The 19,833-nt window shown below is 48.6% G+C and overlaps 7 non-coding genes across 7 annotated transcripts; all 7 read left to right on the top strand.

The window, feature by feature from the left end:
- Positions 1-4,435: 4,435 nt before the first annotated feature.
- On the top strand, positions 4,436-4,508 carry TRNAR-ACG (transfer RNA arginine (anticodon ACG)). Its single transcript has one exon. It is a non-coding gene; the product is annotated as a tRNA-Arg (tRNA).
- Positions 4,509-9,034: 4,526 nt separating this feature from the next.
- TRNAR-ACG (transfer RNA arginine (anticodon ACG)) lies at positions 9,035-9,107 on the top strand. The gene has a single exon. It is a non-coding gene; the product is annotated as a tRNA-Arg (tRNA).
- Positions 9,108-9,419: 312 nt separating this feature from the next.
- On the top strand, positions 9,420-9,492 carry TRNAR-ACG (transfer RNA arginine (anticodon ACG)). Its single transcript has one exon. It is a non-coding gene; the product is annotated as a tRNA-Arg (tRNA).
- Positions 9,493-14,018: 4,526 nt separating this feature from the next.
- Positions 14,019-14,091, top strand: TRNAR-ACG (transfer RNA arginine (anticodon ACG)). The gene has a single exon. It is a non-coding gene; the product is annotated as a tRNA-Arg (tRNA).
- A 312-nt stretch (positions 14,092-14,403) lies between these two features.
- Positions 14,404-14,476, top strand: TRNAR-ACG (transfer RNA arginine (anticodon ACG)). The gene has a single exon. It is a non-coding gene; the product is annotated as a tRNA-Arg (tRNA).
- A 4,526-nt stretch (positions 14,477-19,002) lies between these two features.
- TRNAR-ACG (transfer RNA arginine (anticodon ACG)) lies at positions 19,003-19,075 on the top strand. The gene has a single exon. It is a non-coding gene; the product is annotated as a tRNA-Arg (tRNA).
- A 312-nt stretch (positions 19,076-19,387) lies between these two features.
- TRNAR-ACG (transfer RNA arginine (anticodon ACG)) lies at positions 19,388-19,460 on the top strand. Its single transcript has one exon. It is a non-coding gene; the product is annotated as a tRNA-Arg (tRNA).
- The last annotated feature ends 373 nt before the right edge of the window (positions 19,461-19,833 follow it).

Below are 19,833 nucleotides of genomic sequence, written 5' to 3'. Positions count from 1 at the left end.
CAGGCCCAGTAACAAGAGGAGGGCTTGCTTCTTGGCATCTTTGATATCATCCTGTTGAATCTTTAGGTCCAGTAAGGCCGATTCAGTGCCGTGGCTTGGTTGGAAACCAGATTGGCGCAAGCCCAGGAGATTGTGTGATTCCAGTCAAAACAGGTTCTTCCCTGTTCGTCCAAAACCATCAAGGACCACATTGACACCCTTGCTCTGAATCTGGCCGACTTCTGTAACCATTCCATCACCTGTGGAATCTTCCCCTCCACTCTGAAGCATTCTCTTGTGCACCCTCTTCTCAAAAATTCCACAGCCGACCCCTCCGGCCCGGCTAACTTCGCAGGTTTCTATCACTCCTTTCCAGGGCAAACTCTTGGAAAAGCTGACCATCTCCCAGCTTAATCTTCACACCGACTCTGTTGGTTGTCTCCATGACCATCAGCCTGGCTTCAGAGCTGTCAGAAGCATGGAAACTGCTCTCCTGAACACCTGTGAAGACCTGCTGTCCAACCATGACTCTAACATCCCTTTTGGGTCCTCATCCTACTCGATTTCTCTTCTGCCTTTGACACGGTCAACCATGCCATCCTGCTCAACTGTCTCCGTGATAAGCCGGGTATCACTGATCAGGCCCTGGCCTGGATGACCTCTTTCCACTCTGATCGGCCCTCCCAGGTCCAACTTGGGTCCTTCCTTTTCGCCATCTCATTCTCTACTTGTGGTGTTCCCCACGGGTCTAACCTCTCTCCCTGGCTGTTCAACCAATACCTGGCACCCATTTCCCACCGCATTGCAGCTCTCTGCTTCAACTTTCAGTGCTATGCGGATGACACTCTGCTTGTTTTCAGGCTTCCCTCCCTCATCTCTGACCGTCTGTCTGCCATCCAGGACTGGTCTGCCGCCAATGATCTCTGCCTTAATCCCATTTAGGCAGAGATTCTCCTCATCGGCACACCTGCACCCTCCTTTCCTGCCACTCTCTGGCCGGCCTCCCTTGGCCCTCTTCCTGCTCCCACCTTTGAGGCTAAGAACCTTGGGGTCATCTTCGACTCCACACTCTCCTTTTCTTCTCACATCTCTGACATCTCTAAGAAGTCAAACTACCAACTGTACATTTGCAGAGGTATTGTTCCTTTCCTCTCCTTCCCCCAGAAGCTTACTGTATCTAGAGCTCTGATTCTCTCTAGGCTAGACTACTGCAACAGCCTCTTTCTAAATCTGCCTGCTTCTTCTCTCTGTCCTCTGCAACTCATCCAGAACAGGACTGCAAGACGTTTCCTTGGTCTGAAGCCCAGGGATCGTATCTCTCCAGCCCTGAAATCTTTTCATTGCTCCCAGTGGCTGCAAGGGTTAAATTCAAGTCCCTCTGCATTGTCCACAAGGCTTACTGGGGCCTGGGTCCAAAATACCTTCAACTCTCCCTCCGTAAATACCTTCCCACTCGAGCTCTTTTCTCATCCACCTCCAACTCCCTCAGGGCCGGTCGCTTCTCCAAGCAACGAGTTGGGGGTAGATCTCTTTCCTCAGCTGGGGCCTCCCTCTGGAACAGCCTGCCTGCCACACTGAAACTTGAGGAGAACCATCTCTGGTTCCGGAAGCACCTCAAGACCTTCCTCTTTGCTTCTGCCTTTGCTCTTCCGCTCCCCTGCTGATCTGTCTGCTTCGGCTCCGTGCACCTGGCTACCCTCTGATTTCGGGCCAAGGTCCCTGCCCACCCAGCCGCACACCTGCACTGCCTCCTGGCAACCCTTGCACGCAATCCTTGCACTTGGGTCTGTATCTGTAACCCTACAGTGCCCTTACCTGCACTTATCAGACACCCCTTGTCTGCGCTTTAAACCTCGCACTTGCCACCCTGCTGGCTGCGCTACCAGTTGTTGTTGTTTTTATCCCTTCCTAGGCACGTTCCACCTCGCCCCTCTCCTTGCACTTTCCTCCCTCCCTCTCCCCTGCACTTGAGCATTCTCAATGTCACTGGGCCTAGGAAGATCGCTGTTTTGTCCTCCCTTCTTCCCCTCCCTTGCCTCGTCACGCTCTGAAACACGCGTGTATGAGTACGATTCAAATACAATATCATGTCATATCATAGCAGGAATCTATAGATCTGAAGATACGCAACTCCTTCAATCATTCATTGCAAACAGTAACAAACAAGGATAATTCCTCAGTGGTGTGATGGAGGCCCTTAACAGGTCTGAGGGATGTCCCCAACATCTGGAACACGATTTATCCTCCCATTACACCACTAATGAAACTTCTTTGCCTTCTCCATTGTTCAGGACGTTTTGGCATGTGCCAATTTGCACTGGACGCAGATCCCCTGCCGCTGAGGCCTCTTGGCCATGACCTTTTAGCACTGCTATGATTTGGCAAGTGAAGAATCACAACATAGGGCCACCACTAGATGCAATGTGATGTACGCTATCTGCCAAGATGGGCTACGTGCTACATGCCAACATACAGAAAGCGGAGTCTTTACTTTTTGAAGGGTCTTCCTGTGAAAGGGCTGTTTGGCGCTTACATGGCAGAATGCATGGACCTCAGAATAGAATACTTTGTGCATCTACCTACATCCGAAGAGACACTGTCAAAGGCGTGCCTGTTCACTTTGACTGCCTGTCTGATCTTGAACAACTAGCGTAGGTCTGGGGTAAGTTGAAGACTCAACAAACACGTACCTTAACTCGGTAGTGATATGAAGATATGGAAAGGCTGGGCGAAATCTATTGGGATCAAAGGACCTCGTGTCACCTTGCCAGTCTACAGTGGTTTGATGGATAGGGGTACAGTGGGGTGGGGCAGTGGGTAGGGTAGGTGTACAGTGGTGTGGGATATTGTGGGTAGCGAAGAGTGGGGTAGGTGTAGAGTGGTTTGGGGTATAGTCAGTGGTGGTAGAGTAGGGTGGGGATAAGGGTAGATTGGGTGAGAGGGGAGAGGTGGGAATAGAGGGGGTGGGGTAGTGAGTTAAGGTCAGGTAGAATTGGGTAAGATTTTTGTTATTATACCGGTAGCCATTTACAGCGGCAATTAAGCCATTAACTCACAGCAGACTGCTTAGAAACAACATAGATACCAGGGGTTGAGTTTTGGGTGGGAGGGGCAAGGAGTGGGTGGGAATGGCCAAAGAGGTAAGCATGGCCCAAGGCAGTCAATTAGACGATAAACAACCAACAATATTTAACAAATAAATAACCCAAAAAAAAACAAGTCGTGTGTCCCTCTTCACATGTCATCTCCCTCCTACCTGTACTTCAATGCAACGGTTTCGGCTTATAGGTGGTGCTTAAAATGCACAGTAGGCCATGTACCTTCATCGCACCGGTGTTGTATACTAAACTGTTCCCCATGATAGACTGCTCGCCTGGTGTTCGGCAATCTTGGAGCCCCAACCCAACACCCTGACACAGCGATCGCCAAAAGGAAATAAAAATGTGCTGAAATGCTCCAGCCGGGCTTCTTAGTCCTGCTCTCTAAGAGGAAGGCTGCAGCTCAATAAAACACCTTTTAAGAAGTAAACAAAAAATTGTATTCAATATATTATATGTTATTTCTTAAAGTGAAAAACCCCATTTTATGTCTCTCACTTGTTGCATGTTTCGCGTTTCTGTAGCATGCACGTCGAGTACTCCTTGGCACGCCTATCTCTCAGGCCTTATCTGTTTCATATCTGTATGGCACTTTTGGGGTTGATCTGGGTACAGATCATCCTCTCCCGCGGATTTAACACTGAAGAGCACCGAGCACATAAAATGGTACAATACTAAAAAGTGAAAACAGTCTAAATCTGTTATTTGCGCATGAAAATGTGAGTGCTATCGTACAATAAATGAGATGCTTGGTCCGTAAAACTCGCCAGAAAATACGTGCAGACAGTTGCAATCCGGGCAGTATCTGATGCCAAATGTGTTCTTTGTCAGATGTGTGTATGTATTGTTTTCAATAAAGTATTTAAAAATGAGCCTTCTTTAACACATGTCACACGCCTGCTTATTGTGTGTTGGTAGCGTTTTTCCTACCTCTCGCTGTAAAAATGAGAACAAAGTTTCTCGTGATGTCTCAGGCAGCCCGACCTGAGCCTCTGGTTCGTAACAAAAGTAGCAGAAGATTCCAGGTTCGACTCCTGGCTGGCTCGTTCAAATGCTGCCTTTTTGTTCTGTATTTAAAAATGAGCCTTCTCACGCAAGGCACTCGAAAGCTCATTGTGTGTTTGTAGTCACTGTTGCAGCGTGTTTCTACCTCTACTCGGGAGAAAAAATGGGAACTACGTTATTTCTCATGATGTCTCTAACACATGGCACACGCCTGCTCATTGTCAGTTCGTAGGCGTGTTTTCAACCACCTCTCCTTATAAAAATGAGAACTAAGTTGCTCATGATGGCTCAATCCGCATGATGAGCCTCTGCGTCGTAACAAAAGTGCCGATTCCAAGAGTCACTGCAGCAGAGGGCCAGTGGCGCAATGGATAACGCGTCTGCCTACGGAGCAGAAGATTCCAGGTTCGACTCCTGGCTGGCTCGTTCGCATGCTGCCTTTTTGTTCTAGAAAGTATTTAAAAATGAGCCTTGTCACGCATGGCACACAAAAGCACATTGTTTGTTCGTAGTTAGTGCGTTTTTTCTACCTCTCCTCTGGGAAAAATGAGAACTAAGTTTCTCATGATGGCACACGCTCGCTCACCTGCTCATTGTGGGCTTGTAGCGTTTTTTTCTACCTCTCCTTGTAAAAATGAGAAGTACGTTTCTCACTGTGTCTCAAGCAGGAAACTTCTGTTTCGTTACAAAAGTGCTGACTCCTGCTCACGCTGTAGCAGCGGTCCAGTGGCGCAATGGATAACACATTTGACTAATTCCAGGTTGACTCCTGGCTGGCTCGATCATAGGCTGCCTTTTTGATTTATTCAATATGTATACATGGTCGAAGGCTGCAGACAGGCCCAGTAACAAGAGGAGGGCTTGCTTCTTGGCATCTTTGATATCATCCTGTTGAATCTTTAGGTCCAGTAAGGCCGATTCAGTGCCGTGGCTTGGTTGGAAACCAGATTGGCGCAAGCCCAGGAGATTGTGTGATTCCAGTCAAAACAGGTTCTTCCCTGTTCGTCCAAAACCATCAAGGACCACATTGACACCCTTGCTCTGAATCTGGCCGACTTCTGTAACCATTCCATCACCTGTGGAATCTTCCCCTCCACTCTGAAGCATTCTCTTGTGCACCCTCTTCTCAAAAATTCCACAGCCGACCCCTCCGGCCCGGCTAACTTCGCAGGTTTCTATCACTCCTTTCCAGGGCAAACTCTTGGAAAAGCTGACCATCTCCCAGCTTAATCTTCACACCGACTCTGTTGGTTGTCTCCATGACCATCAGCCTGGCTTCAGAGCTGTCAGAAGCATGGAAACTGCTCTCCTGAACACCTGTGAAGACCTGCTGTCCAACCATGACTCTAACATCCCTTTTGGGTCCTCATCCTACTCGATTTCTCTTCTGCCTTTGACACGGTCAACCATGCCATCCTGCTCAACTGTCTCCGTGATAAGCCGGGTATCACTGATCAGGCCCTGGCCTGGATGACCTCTTTCCACTCTGATCGGCCCTCCCAGGTCCAACTTGGGTCCTTCCTTTTCGCCATCTCATTCTCTACTTGTGGTGTTCCCCACGGGTCTAACCTCTCTCCCTGGCTGTTCAACCAATACCTGGCACCCATTTCCCACCGCATTGCAGCTCTCTGCTTCAACTTTCAGTGCTATGCGGATGACACTCTGCTTGTTTTCAGGCTTCCCTCCCTCATCTCTGACCGTCTGTCTGCCATCCAGGACTGGTCTGCCGCCAATGATCTCTGCCTTAATCCCATTTAGGCAGAGATTCTCCTCATCGGCACACCTGCACCCTCCTTTCCTGCCACTCTCTGGCCGGCCTCCCTTGGCCCTCTTCCTGCTCCCACCTTTGAGGCTAAGAACCTTGGGGTCATCTTCGACTCCACACTCTCCTTTTCTTCTCACATCTCTGACATCTCTAAGAAGTCAAACTACCAACTGTACATTTGCAGAGGTATTGTTCCTTTCCTCTCCTTCCCCCAGAAGCTTACTGTATCTAGAGCTCTGATTCTCTCTAGGCTAGACTACTGCAACAGCCTCTTTCTAAATCTGCCTGCTTCTTCTCTCTGTCCTCTGCAACTCATCCAGAACAGGACTGCAAGACGTTTCCTTGGTCTGAAGCCCAGGGATCGTATCTCTCCAGCCCTGAAATCTTTTCATTGCTCCCAGTGGCTGCAAGGGTTAAATTCAAGTCCCTCTGCATTGTCCACAAGGCTTACTGGGGCCTGGGTCCAAAATACCTTCAACTCTCCCTCCGTAAATACCTTCCCACTCGAGCTCTTTTCTCCTCCACCTCCAACTCCCTCAGGGCCGGTCGCTTCTCCAAGCAACGAGTTGGGGGTAGATCTCTTTCCTCAGCTGGGGCCTCCCTCTGGAACAGCCTGCCTGCCACACTGAAACTTGAGGAGAACCATCTCTGGTTCCGGAAGCACCTCAAGACCTTCCTCTTTGCTTCTGCCTTTGCTCTTCCGCTCCCCTGCTGATCTGTCTGCTTCGGCTCCGTGCACCTGGCTACCCTCTGATTTCGGGCCAAGGTCCCTGCCCACCCAGCCGCACACCTGCACTGCCTCCTGGCAACCCTTGCACGCAATCCTTGCACTTGGGTCTGTATCTGTAACCCTACAGTGCCCTTACCTGCACTTATCAGACACCCCTTGTCTGCGCTTTAAACCTCGCACTTGCCACCCTGCTGGCTGCGCTACCAGTTGTTGTTGTTTTTATCCCTTCCTCGGCACGTTCCACCTCGCCCCTCTCCTTGTACTTTCCTCCCTCCCTCTCCCCTGCACTTGAGCATTCTCAATGTCACTGGGCCTAGGAAGATCGCTGTTTTGTCCTCCCTTCTTCCCCTCCCTTGCCTCGTCACGCTCTGAAACACGCGTGTATGAGTACAATTCAAATACAATATCATGTCATATCATAGCAGGAATCTATAGATCTGAAGATACGCAACTCCTTCAATCATTCATTGCAAACAGTAACAAACAAGGATGATTCCTCAGTGGTGTGATGGAGGCCCTTAACAGGTCTGAGGGATGTCCCCAACATCTGGAACACGATTTATCCTCCCATTACACCACTAATGAAACTTCTTTGCCTTCTCCATTGTTCAGGACGTTTTGGCATGTGCCAATTTGCACTGGACGCAGATCCCCTGCCGCTGAGGCCTCTTGGCCATGACCTTTTAGCACTGCTATGATTTGGCAAGTGAAGAATCACAACATGGGGCCACCACTAGATGCAATGTGATGTACGCTATCTGCCAAGATGGGCTACGTGCTACATGCCAACATACAGAAAGCGGAGTCTTTACTTTTTGAAGGGTCTTCCCGTGAAAGGGCTGTTTGGCGCTTACATGGCAGAATGCATGGACCTCAGAATAGAATACTTTGTGCATCTACCTACATCCGAAGAGACACTGTCAAAGGCGTGCCTGTTCACTTTGACTGCCTGTCTGATCTTGAACAACTAGCGTAGGTCTGGGGTAAGTTGAAGACTCAACAAACACGTACCTTAACTCGGTAGTGATCTGAAGATATGGAAAGGCTGGGCGAAATCTATTGGGATCAAAGGACCTCGTGTCACCTTGCCAGTCTACAGTGGTTTGATGGATAGGGGTACAGTGGGGTGGGGTAGTGGGTAGGGTAGGTGTACAGTGGTGTGGGATATTGTGGGTAGCGAAGAGTGGGGTAGGTGTAGAGTGGTTTGGGGTATAGTCAGTGGTGGTAGAGTAGGGTGGGGATAAGGGTAGATTGGGTGAGAGGGGAGAGGTGGGAATAGAGGGGGTGGGGTAGTGAGTTAAGGACAGGTAGAATTGGGTAAGATTTTTGTTATTATACCGGTAGCCATTTACAGCGGCAATTAAGCCATTAACTCACAGCAGACTGCTTAGAAACAACATAGATACCAGGGGTTGAGTTTTGGGTGGGAGGGGCAAGGAGTGGGTGGGAATGGCCAAAGAGGTAAGCATGGCCCAAGGCAGTCAATTAGACGATAAACAACCAACAATATTTAACAAATAAATAACCCAAAAAAAAACAAGTCATGTGTCCCTCTTCACATGTCATCTCCCTCCTACCTGTACTTCAATGCAACGGTTTCGGCTTATAGGTGGTGCTTAAAATGCACAGTAGGCCATGTGCCTTCATCGCACCGGTGTTGTATACTAAACTGTTCCCCATGATAGACTGCTCGCCTGGTGTTCGGCAATCTTGGAGCCCGAACCCAACACCCTGACACAGCGATCGCCAAAAGGAAATAAAAATGTGCTGAAATGCTCCAGCCGGGCTTCTTAGTCCTGCTCTCTAAGAGGAAGGCTGCAGCTCAATAAAACACCTTTTAAGAAGTAAACAAAAAATTGTATTCAATATATTATATGTTATTTTCTTAAAGTGAAAAACCCCATTTTATGTCTCTCACTTGTTGCATGTTTCGCGTTTCTGTGGCATGCACGTCGAGTACTCCTTGGCACGCCTATCACTCAGGCCTTATCTGTTTCATATCTGTATGGCACTTTTGGGGTTGATCTGGGTACAGATCATCCTCTCCCGCGGATTTAACACTGAAGAGCACCGAGCACATAAAATGGTACAATACTAAAAAGTGAAAACAGTCTAAATCTGTTATTTGCGCATGAAAATGTGAGTGCTATAGTACAATAAATGAGATGCTTGGTCCGTAAAACTCGCCAGAAAATACGTGCAGACAGTTGCAATCCGGGCAGTATCTGATGCCAAATGCGTTCTTTGTCAGATGTTTGTATGTATTGTTTTCAATAAAGTATTTAAAAATGAGCCTTCTTTAACACATGTCACACGCCTGCTTATTGTGTGTTGGTAGCGTTTTTCCTACCTCTCGCTGTAAAAATGAGAACAAAGTTTCTCGTGATGTCTCAGGCAGCCCGACCTGAGCCTCTGGTTCGTAACAAAAGTGCTGAATGCAGCACACAGTGCAGCAGCGGGCCAGTGGCGCAATGGATAACGCGTCTGCCTACGGAGCAGAAGATTCCAGGTTCGACTCCTGGCTGGCTCGTTCAAATGCTGCCTTTTTGTTCTGTATTTAAAAATGAGCCTTCTCACGCAAGGCACTCGAAAGCTCATTGTGTGTTTTTAGTCACTGTTGCAGCGTGTTTCTACCTCTACTCGGGAGAAAAAATGGGAACTACGTTATTTCTCATGATGTCTCTAACACATGGCACACGCCTGCTCATTGTCAGTTCGTAGGCGTGTTTTCAACCACCTCTCCTTATAAAAATGAGAACTAAGTTGCTCATGATGGCTCAATCCGCATGATGAGCCTCTGCGTCGTAACAAAAGTGCTGATTCCAAGAGTCACTGCAGCAGAGGGCCAGTGGCGCAATGGATAACGCGTCTGCCTACGGAGCAGAAGATTCCAGGTTCGACTCCTGGCTGGCTCGTTCGCATGCTGCCTTTTTGTTCTAGAAAGTATTTAAAAATGAGCCTTGTCACGCATGGCACACAAAAGCACATTGTTTGTTCGTAGTTAGTGCGTTTTTTCTACCTCTCCTCTGGGAAAAATGAGAACTAAGTTTCTCATGATGGCACACGCTCGCTCACCTGCTCATTGTGGGCTTGTAGCGTTTTTTTCTACCTCTCCTTGTAAAAATGAGAAGTACGTTTCTCACTGTGTCTCAAGCAGGAAACTTCTATTTCGTTACAAAAGTGCTGACTCCTGCTCACGCTGTAGCAGCGGTCCAGTGGCGCAATGGATAACACATTTGACTAATTCCAGGTTGACTCCTGGCTGGCTCGATCATAGGCTGCCTTTTTGATTTATTCAATATGTATACATGGTCGAAGGCTGCAGACAGGCCCAGTAACAAGAGGAGGGCTTGCTTCTTGGCATCTTTGATATCATCCTGTTGAATCTTTAGGTCCAGTAAGGCCGATTCAGTGCCGTGGCTTGGTTGGAAACCAGATTGGCGCAAGCCCAGGAGATTGTGTGATTCCAGTCAAAACAGGTTCTTCCCTGTTCGTCCAAAACCATCAAGGACCACATTGACACCCTTGCTCTGAATCTGGCCGACTTCTGTAACCATTCCATCACCTGTGGAATCTTCCCCTCCACTCTGAAGCATTCTCTTGTGCACCCTCTTCTCAAAAATTCCACAGCCGACCCCTCCGGCCCGGCTAACTTCGCAGGTTTCTATCACTCCTTTCCAGGGCAAACTCTTGGAAAAGCTGACCATCTCCCAGCTTAATCTTCACACCGACTCTGTTGGTTGTCTCCATGACCATCAGCCTGGCTTCAGAGCTGTCAGAAGCATGGAAACTGCTCTCCTGAACACCTGTGAAGACCTGCTGTCCAACCATGACTCTAACATCCCTTTTGGGTCCTCATCCTACTCGATTTCTCTTCTGCCTTTGACACGGTCAACCATGCCATCCTGCTCAACTGTCTCCGTGATAAGCCGGGTATCACTGATCAGGCCCTGGCCTGGATGACCTCTTTCCACTCTGATCGGCCCTCCCAGGTCCAACTTGGGTCCTTCCTTTTCGCCATCTCATTCTCTACTTGTGGTGTTCCCCACGGGTCTAACCTCTCTCCCTGGCTGTTCAACCAATACCTGGCACCCATTGCCCACCGCATTGCAGCTCTCTGCTTCAACTTTCAGTGCTATGCGGATGACACTCTGCTTGTTTTCAGGCTTCCCTCCCTCATCTCTGACCGTCTGTCTGCCATCCAGGACTGGTCTGCCGCCAATGATCTCTGCCTTAATCCCATTTAGGCAGAGATTCTCCTCATCGGCACACCTGCACCCTCCTTTCCTGCCACTCTCTGGCCGGCCTCCCTTGGCCCTCTTCCTGCTCCCACCTTTGAGGCTAAGAACCTTGGGGTCATCTTCGACTCCACACTCTCCTTTTCTTCTCACATCTCTGACATCTCTAAGAAGTCAAACTACCAACTGTACATTTGCAGAGGTATTGTTCCTTTCCTCTCCTTCCCCCAGAAGCTTACTGTATCTAGAGCTCTGATTCTCTCTAGGCTAGACTACTGCAACAGCCTCTTTCTAAATCTGCCTGCTTCTTCTCTCTGTCCTCTGCAACTCATCCAGAACAGGACTGCAAGACGTTTCCTTGGTCTGAAGCCCAGGGATCGTATCTCTCCAGCCCTGAAATCTTTTCATTGCTCCCAGTGGCTGCAAGGGTTAAATTCAAGTCCCTCTGCATTGTCCACAAGGCTTACTGGGGCCTGGGTCCAAAATACCTTCAACTCTCCCTCCGTAAATACCTTCCCACTCGAGCTCTTTTCTCCTCCAGCTCCAACTCCCTCAGGGCCGGTCGCTTCTCCAAGCAACGAGTTGGGGGTAGATCTCTTTCCTCAGCTGGGGCCTCCCTCTGGAACAGCCTGCCTGCCACACTGAAACTTGAGGAGAACCATCTCTGGTTCCGGAAGCACCTCAAGACCTTCCTCTTTGCTTCTGCCTTTGGTCTTCCGCTCCCCTGCTGATCTGTCTGCTTCGGCTCCGTGCACCTGGCTACCCTCTGATTTCGGGCCAAGGTCCCTGCCCACCCAGCCGCACACCTGCACTGCCTCCTGGCAACCCTTGCACGCAATCCTTGCACTTGGGTCTGTATCTGTAACCCTACAGTGCCCTTACCTGCACTTATCAGACACCCCTTGTCTGCGCTTTAAACCTCGCACTTGCCACCCTGCTGGCTGCGCTACCAGTTGTTGTTGTTTTTATCCCTTCCTCGGCACGTTCCACCTCGCCCCTCTCCTTGCACTTTCCTCCCTCCCTCTCCCCTGCACTTGAGCATTCTCAATGTCACTGGGCCTAGGAAGATCGCTGTTTTGTCCTCCCTTCTTCCCCTCCCTTGCCTCGTCACGCTCTGAAACACGCGTGTATGAGTACGATTCAAATACAATATCATGTCATATCATAGCAGGAATCTATAGATCTGAAGATACGCAACTCCTTCAATCATTCATTGCAAACAGTAACAAACAAGGATGATTCCTCAGTGGTGTGATGGAGGCCCTTAACAGGTCTGAGGGATGTCCCCAACATCTGGAACACGATTTATCCTCCCATTACACCACTAATGAAACTTCTTTGCCTTCTCCATTGTTCAGGACGTTTTGGCATGTGCCAATTTGCACTGGACGCAGATCCCCTGCCGCTGAGGCCTCTTGGCCATGACCTTTTAGCACTGCTATGATTTGGCAAGTGAAGAATCACAACATGGGGCCACCACTAGATGCAATGTGATGTACGCTATCTGCCAAGATGGGCTACGTGCTACATGCCAACATACAGAAAGCGGAGTCTTTACTTTTTGAAGGGTCTTCCCGTGAAAGGGCTGTTTGGCGCTTACATGGCAGAATGCATGGACCTCAGAATAGAATACTTTGTGCATCTACCTACATCCGAAGAGACACTGTCAAAGGCGTGCCTGTTCACTTTGACTGCCTGTCTGATCTTGAACAACTAGCGTAGGTCTGGGGTAAGTTGAAGACTCAACAAACACGTACCTTAACTCGGTAGTGATCTGAAGATATGGAAAGGCTGGGCGAAATCTATTGGGATCAAAGGACCTCGTGTCACCTTGCCAGTCTACAGTGGTTTGATGGATAGGGGTACAGTGGGGTGGGGCAGTGGGTAGGGTAGGTGTACAGTGGTGTGGGATATTGTGGGTAGCGAAGAGTGGGCTAGGTGTAGAGTGGTTTGGGGTATAGTCAGTGGTGGTAGAGTAGGGTGGGGATAAGGGTAGATTGGGTGAGAGGGGAGAGGTGGGAATAGAGGGGGTGGGGTAGTGAGTTAAGGACAGGTAGAATTGGGTAAGATTTTTGTTATTATACCGGTAGCCATTTACAGCGGCAATTAAGCCATTAACTCACAGCAGACTGCTTAGAAACAACATAGATACCAGGGGTTGAGTTTTGGGTGGGAGGGGCAAGGAGTGGGTGGGAATGGCCAAAGAGGTAAGCATGGCCCAAGGCAGTCAATTAGACGATAAACAACCAACAATATTTAACAAATAAATAACCCAAAAAAAAACAAGTCATGTGTCCCTCTTCACATGTCATCTCCCTCCTACCTGTACTTCAATGCAACGGTTTCGGCTTATAGGTGGTGCTTAAAATGCACAGTAGGCCATGTGCCTTCATCGCACCGGTGTTGTATACTAAACTGTTCCCCATGATAGACTGCTCGCCTGGTGTTCGGCAATCTTGGAGTCCCAACCCAACACCCTGACACAGCGATCGCCAAAAGGAAATAAAAATGTGCTGAAATGCTCCAGCCGGGCTTCTTAGTCCTGCTCTCTAAGAGGAAGGCTGCAGCTCAATAAAACACCTTTTAAGAAGTAAACAAAAAATTGTATTCAATATATTATATGTTATTTTCTTAAAGTGAAAAACCCCATTTTATGTCTCTCACTTGTTGCATGTTTCGCGTTTCTGTGGCATGCACGTCGAGTACTCCTTGGCACGCCTATCACTCAGGCCTTATCTGTTTCATATCTGTATGGCACTTTTGGGGTTGATCTGGGTACAGATCATCCTCTCCCGCGGATTTAACACTGAAGAGCACCGAGCACATAAAATGGTACAATACTAAAAAGTGAAAACAGTCTAAATCTGTTATTTGCGCATGAAAATGTGAGTGCTATAGTACAATAAATGAGATGCTTGGTCCGTAAAACTCGCCAGAAAATACGTGCAGACAGTTGCAATCCGGGCAGTATCTGATGCCAAATGCGTTCTTTGTCAGATGTTTGTATGTATTGTTTTCAATAAAGTATTTAAAAATGAGCCTTCTTTAACACATGTCACACGCCTGCTTATTGTGTGTTGGTAGCGTTTTTCCTACCTCTCGCTGTAAAAATGAGAACAAAGTTTCTCGTGATGTCTCAGGCAGCCCGACCTGAGCCTCTGGTTCGTAACAAAAGTGCTGAATGCAGCACACAGTGCAGCAGCGGGCCAGTGGCGCAATGGATAACGCGTCTGCCTACGGAGCAGAAGATTCCAGGTTCGACTCCTGGCTGGCTCGTTCAAATGCTGCCTTTTTGTTCTGTATTTAAAAATGAGCCTTCTCACGCAAGGCACTCGAAAGCTCATTGTGTGTTTTTAGTCACTGTTGCAGCGTGTTTCTACCTCTACTCGGGAGAAAAAATGGGAACTACGTTATTTCTCATGATGTCTCTAACACATGGCACACGCCTGCTCATTGTCAGTTCGTAGGCGTGTTTTCAACCACCTCTCCTTATAAAAATGAGAACTAAGTTGCTCATGATGGCTCAATCCGCATGATGAGCCTCTGCGTCGTAACAAAAGTGCTGATTCCAAGAGTCACTGCAGCAGAGGGCCAGTGGCGCAATGGATAACGCGTCTGCCTACGGAGCAGAAGATTCCAGGTTCGACTCCTGGCTGGCTCGTTCGCATGCTGCCTTTTTGTTCTAGAAAGTATTTAAAAATGAGCCTTGTCACGCATGGCACACAAAAGCACATTGTTTGTTCGTAGTTAGTGCGTTTTTTCTACCTCTCCTCTGGGAAAAATGAGAACTAAGTTTCTCATGATGGCACACGCTCGCTCACCTGCTCATTGTGGGCTTGTAGCGTTTTTTTCTACCTCTCCTTGTAAAAATGAGAAGTACGTTTCTCACTGTGTCTCAAGCAGGAAACTTCTATTTCGTTACAAAAGTGCTGACTCCTGCTCACGCTGTAGCAGCGGTCCAGTGGCGCAATGGATAACACATTTGACTAATTCCAGGTTGACTCCTGGCTGGCTCGATCATAGGCTGCCTTTTTGATTTATTCAATATGTATACATGGTCGAAGGCTGCAGACAGGCCCAGTAACAAGAGGAGGGCTTGCTTCTTGGCATCTTTGATATCATCCTGTTGAATCTTTAGGTCCAGTAAGGCCGATTCAGTGCCGTGGCTTGGTTGGAAACCAGATTGGCGCAAGCCCAGGAGATTGTGTGATTCCAGTCAAAACAGGTTCTTCCCTGTTCGTCCAAAACCATCAAGGACCACATTGACACCCTTGCTCTGAATCTGGCCGACTTCTGTAACCATTCCATCACCTGTGGAATCTTCCCCTCCACTCTGAAGCATTCTCTTGTGCACCCTCTTCTCAAAAATTCCACAGCCGACCCCTCCGGCCCGGCTAACTTCGCAGGTTTCTATCACTCCTTTCCAGGGCAAACTCTTGGAAAAGCTGACCATCTCCCAGCTTAATCTTCACACCGACTCTGTTGGTTGTCTCCATGACCATCAGCCTGGCTTCAGAGCTGTCAGAAGCATGGAAACTGCTCTCCTGAACACCTGTGAAGACCTGCTGTCCAACCATGACTCTAACATCCCTTTTGGGTCCTCATCCTACTCGATTTCTCTTCTGCCTTTGACACGGTCAACCATGCCATCCTGCTCAACTGTCTCCGTGATAAGCCGGGTATCACTGATCAGGCCCTGGCCTGGATGACCTCTTTCCACTCTGATCGGCCCTCCCAGGTCCAACTTGGGTCCTTCCTTTTCGCCATCTCATTCTCTACTTGTGGTGTTCCCCACGGGTCTAACCTCTCTCCCTGGCTGTTCAACCAATACCTGGCACCCATTGCCCACCGCATTGCAGCTCTCTGCTTCAACTTTCAGTGCTATGCGGATGACACTCTGCTTGTTTTCAGGCTTCCCTCCCTCATCTCTGACCGTCTGTCTGCCATCCAGGACTGGTCTGCCGCCAATGATCTCTGCCTTAATCCCATTTAGGCAGAGATTCTCCTCATCGGCACACCTGCACCCTCCTTTCCTGCCACTCTCTGGCCGGCCTCCCTTGGCCCTCTTCCTGCTCCCACCTTTGAGGCTAAGAACCTTGGGGTCATCTTCGACTCCACACTCTCCTTTTCTTCTCACATCTCTGACATCTCTAAGAAGTCAAACTACCAACTGTACATTTGCAGAGGTATTGTTCCTTTCCTCTCCTTCCCCCAGAAGCTTACTGTATCTAGAGCTCTGATTCTCTCTAGGCTAGACTACTGCAACAGCCTCTTTCTAAATCTGCCTGCTTCTTCTCTCTGTCCTCTGCAACTCATCCAGAACAGGACTGCAAGACGTTTCCTTGGTCTGAAGCCCAGGGATCGTATCTCTCCAGCCCTGAAATCTTTTCATTGCTCCCAGTGGCTGCAAGGGTTAAATTCAAGTCCCTCTGCATTGTCCACAAGGCTTACTGGGGCCTGGGTCCAAAATACCTTCAACTCTCCCTCCGTAAATACCTTCCCACTCGAGCTCTTTTCTCCTCCACCTCCAACTCCCTCAGGGCCGGTCGCTTCTCCAAGCAACGAGTTGGGGGTAGATCTCTTTCCTCAGCTGGGGCCTCCCTCTGGAACAGCCTGCCTGCCACACTGAAACTTGAGGAGAACCATCTCTGGTTCCGGAAGCACCTCAAGACCTTCCTCTTTGCTTCTGCCTTTGCTCTTCCGCTCCCCTGCTGATCTGTCTGCTTCGGCTCCGTGCACCTGGCTACCCTCTGATTTCGGGCCAAGGTCCCTGCCCACCCAGCCGCACACCTGCACTGCCTCCTGGCAACCCTTGCACGCAATCCTTGCACTTGGGTCTGTATCTGTAACCCTACAGTGCCCTTACCTGCACTTATCAGACACCCCTTGTCTGCGCTTTAAACCTCGCACTTGCCACCCTGCTGGCTGCGCTACCAGTTGTTGTTGTTTTTATCCCTTCCTCGGCACGTTCCACCTCGCCCCTCTCCTTGCACTTTCCTCCCTCCCTCTCCCCTGCACTTGAGCATTCTCAATGTCACTGGGCCTAGGAAGATCGCTGTTTTGTCCTCCCTTCTTCCCCTCCCTTGCCTCGTCACGCTCTGAAACACGCGTGTATGAGTACGATTCAAATACAATATCATGTCATATCATAGCAGGAATCTATAGATCTGAAGATACGCAACTCCTTCAATCATTCATTGCAAACAGTAACAAACAAGGATGATTCCTCAGTGGTGTGATGGAGGCCCTTAACAGGTCTGAGGGATGTCCCCAACATCTGGAACACGATTTATCCTCCCATTACACCACTAATGAAACTTCTTTGCCTTCTCCATTGTTCAGGACGTTTTGGCATGTGCCAATTTGCACTGGACGCAGATCCCCTGCCGCTGAGGCCTCTTGGCCATGACCTTTTAGCACTGCTATGATTTGGCAAGTGAAGAATCACAACATGGGGCCACCACTAGATGCAATGTGATGTACGCTATCTGCCAAGATGGGCTACGTGCTACATGCCAACATACAGAAAGCGGAGTCTTTACTTTTTGAAGGGTCTTCCCGTGAAAGGGCTGTTTGGCGCTTACATGGCAGAATGCATGGACCTCAGAATAGAATACTTTGTGCATCTACCTACATCCGAAGAGACACTGTCAAAGGCGTGCCTGTTCACTTTGACTGCCTGTCTGATCTTGAACAACTAGCGTAGGTCTGGGGTAAGTTGAAGACTCAACAAACACGTACCTTAACTCGGTAGTGATCTGAAGATATGGAAAGGCTGGGCGAAATCTATTGGGATCAAAGGACCTCGTGTCACCTTGCCAGTCTACAGTGGTTTGATGGATAGGGGTACAGTGGGGTGGGGCAGTGGGTAGGGTAGGTGTACAGTGGTGTGGGATATTGTGGGTAGCGAAGAGTGGGCTAGGTGTAGAGTGGTTTGGGGTATAGTCAGTGGTGGTAGAGTAGGGTGGGGATAAGGGTAGATTGGGTGAGAGGGGAGAGGTGGGAATAGAGGGGGTGGGGTAGTGAGTTAAGGACAGGTAGAATTGGGTAAGATTTTTGTTATTATACCGGTAGCCATTTACAGCGGCAATTAAGCCATTAACTCACAGCAGACTGCTTAGAAACAACATAGATACCAGGGGTTGAGTTTTGGGTGGGAGGGGCAAGGAGTGGGTGGGAATGGCCAAAGAGGTAAGCATGGCCCAAGGCAGTCAATTAGACGATAAACAACCAACAATATTTAACAAATAAATAACCCAAAAAAAAACAAGTCATGTGTCCCTCTTCACATGTCATCTCCCTCCTACCTGTACTTCAATGCAACGGTTTCGGCTTATAGGTGGTGCTTAAAATGCACAGTAGGCCATGTGCCTTCATCGCACCGGTGTTGTATACTAAACTGTTCCCCATGATAGACTGCTCGCCTGGTGTTCGGCAATCTTGGAGTCCCAACCCAACACCCTGACACAGCGATCGCCAAAAGGAAATAAAAATGTGCTGAAATGCTCCAGCCGGGCTTCTTAGTCCTGCTCTCTAAGAGGAAGGCTGCAGCTCAATAAAACACCTTTTAAGAAGTAAACAAAAAATTGTATTCAATATATTATATGTTATTTTCTTAAAGTGAAAAACCCCATTTTATGTCTCTCACTTGTTGCATGTTTCGCGTTTCTGTGGCATGCACGTCGAGTACTCCTTGGCACGCCTATCACTCAGGCCTTATCTGTTTCATATCTGTATGGCACTTTTGGGGTTGATCTGGGTACAGATCATCCTCTCCCGCGGATTTAACACTGAAGAGCACCGAGCACATAAAATGGTACAATACTAAAAAGTGAAAACAGTCTAAATCTGTTATTTGCGCATGAAAATGTGAGTGCTATAGTACAATAAATGAGATGCTTGGTCCGTAAAACTCGCCAGAAAATACGTGCAGACAGTTGCAATCCGGGCAGTATCTGATGCCAAATGCGTTCTTTGTCAGATGTTTGTATGTATTGTTTTCAATAAAGTATTTAAAAATGAGCCTTCTTTAACACATGTCACACGCCTGCTTATTGTGTGTTGGTAGCGTTTTTCCTACCTCTCGCTGTAAAAATGAGAACAAAGTTTCTCGTGATGTCTCAGGCAGCCCGACCTGAGCCTCTGGTTCGTAACAAAAGTGCTGAATGCAGCACACAGTGCAGCAGCGGGCCAGTGGCGCAATGGATAACGCGTCTGCCTACGGAGCAGAAGATTCCAGGTTCGACTCCTGGCTGGCTCGTTCAAATGCTGCCTTTTTGTTCTGTATTTAAAAATGAGCCTTCTCACGCAAGGCACTCGAAAGCTCATTGTGTGTTTTTAGTCACTGTTGCAGCGTGTTTCTACCTCTACTCGGGAGAAAAAATGGGAACTACGTTATTTCTCATGATGTCTCTAACACATGGCACACGCCTGCTCATTGTCAGTTCGTAGGCGTGTTTTCAACCACCTCTCCTTATAAAAATGAGAACTAAGTTGCTCATGATGGCTCAATCCGCATGATGAGCCTCTGCGTCGTAACAAAAGTGCTGATTCCAAGAGTCACTGCAGCAGAGGGCCAGTGGCGCAATGGATAACGCGTCTGCCTACGGAGCAGAAGATTCCAGGTTCGACTCCTGGCTGGCTCGTTCGCATGCTGCCTTTTTGTTCTAGAAAGTATTTAAAAATGAGCCTTGTCACGCATGGCACACAAAAGCACATTGTTTGTTCGTAGTTAGTGCGTTTTTTCTACCTCTCCTCTGGGAAAAATGAGAACTAAGTTTCTCATGATGGCACACGCTCGCTCACCTGCTCATTGTGGGCTTGTAGCGTTTTTTTCTACCTCTCCTTGTAAAAATGAGAAGTACGTTTCTCACTGTGTCTCAAGCAGGAAACTTCTATTTCGTTACAAAAGTGCTGACTCCTGCTCACGCTGTAGCAGCGGTCCAGTGGCGCAATGGATAACACATTTGACTAATTCCAGGTTGACTCCTGGCTGGCTCGATCATAGGCTGCCTTTTT

The sequence above is a fragment of the Ambystoma mexicanum genome, chromosome 13 (assembly GCF_040938575.1).
Source record: "Ambystoma mexicanum isolate Mex_15411 chromosome 13, UKY_AmexF1_1, whole genome shotgun sequence".
Lineage (NCBI taxonomy): Eukaryota > Metazoa > Chordata > Amphibia > Caudata > Ambystomatidae > Ambystoma > Ambystoma mexicanum.
Note: the sequence above shows the minus strand (reverse complement) of the source record. Positions and strands in the feature narration are given on the sequence as shown.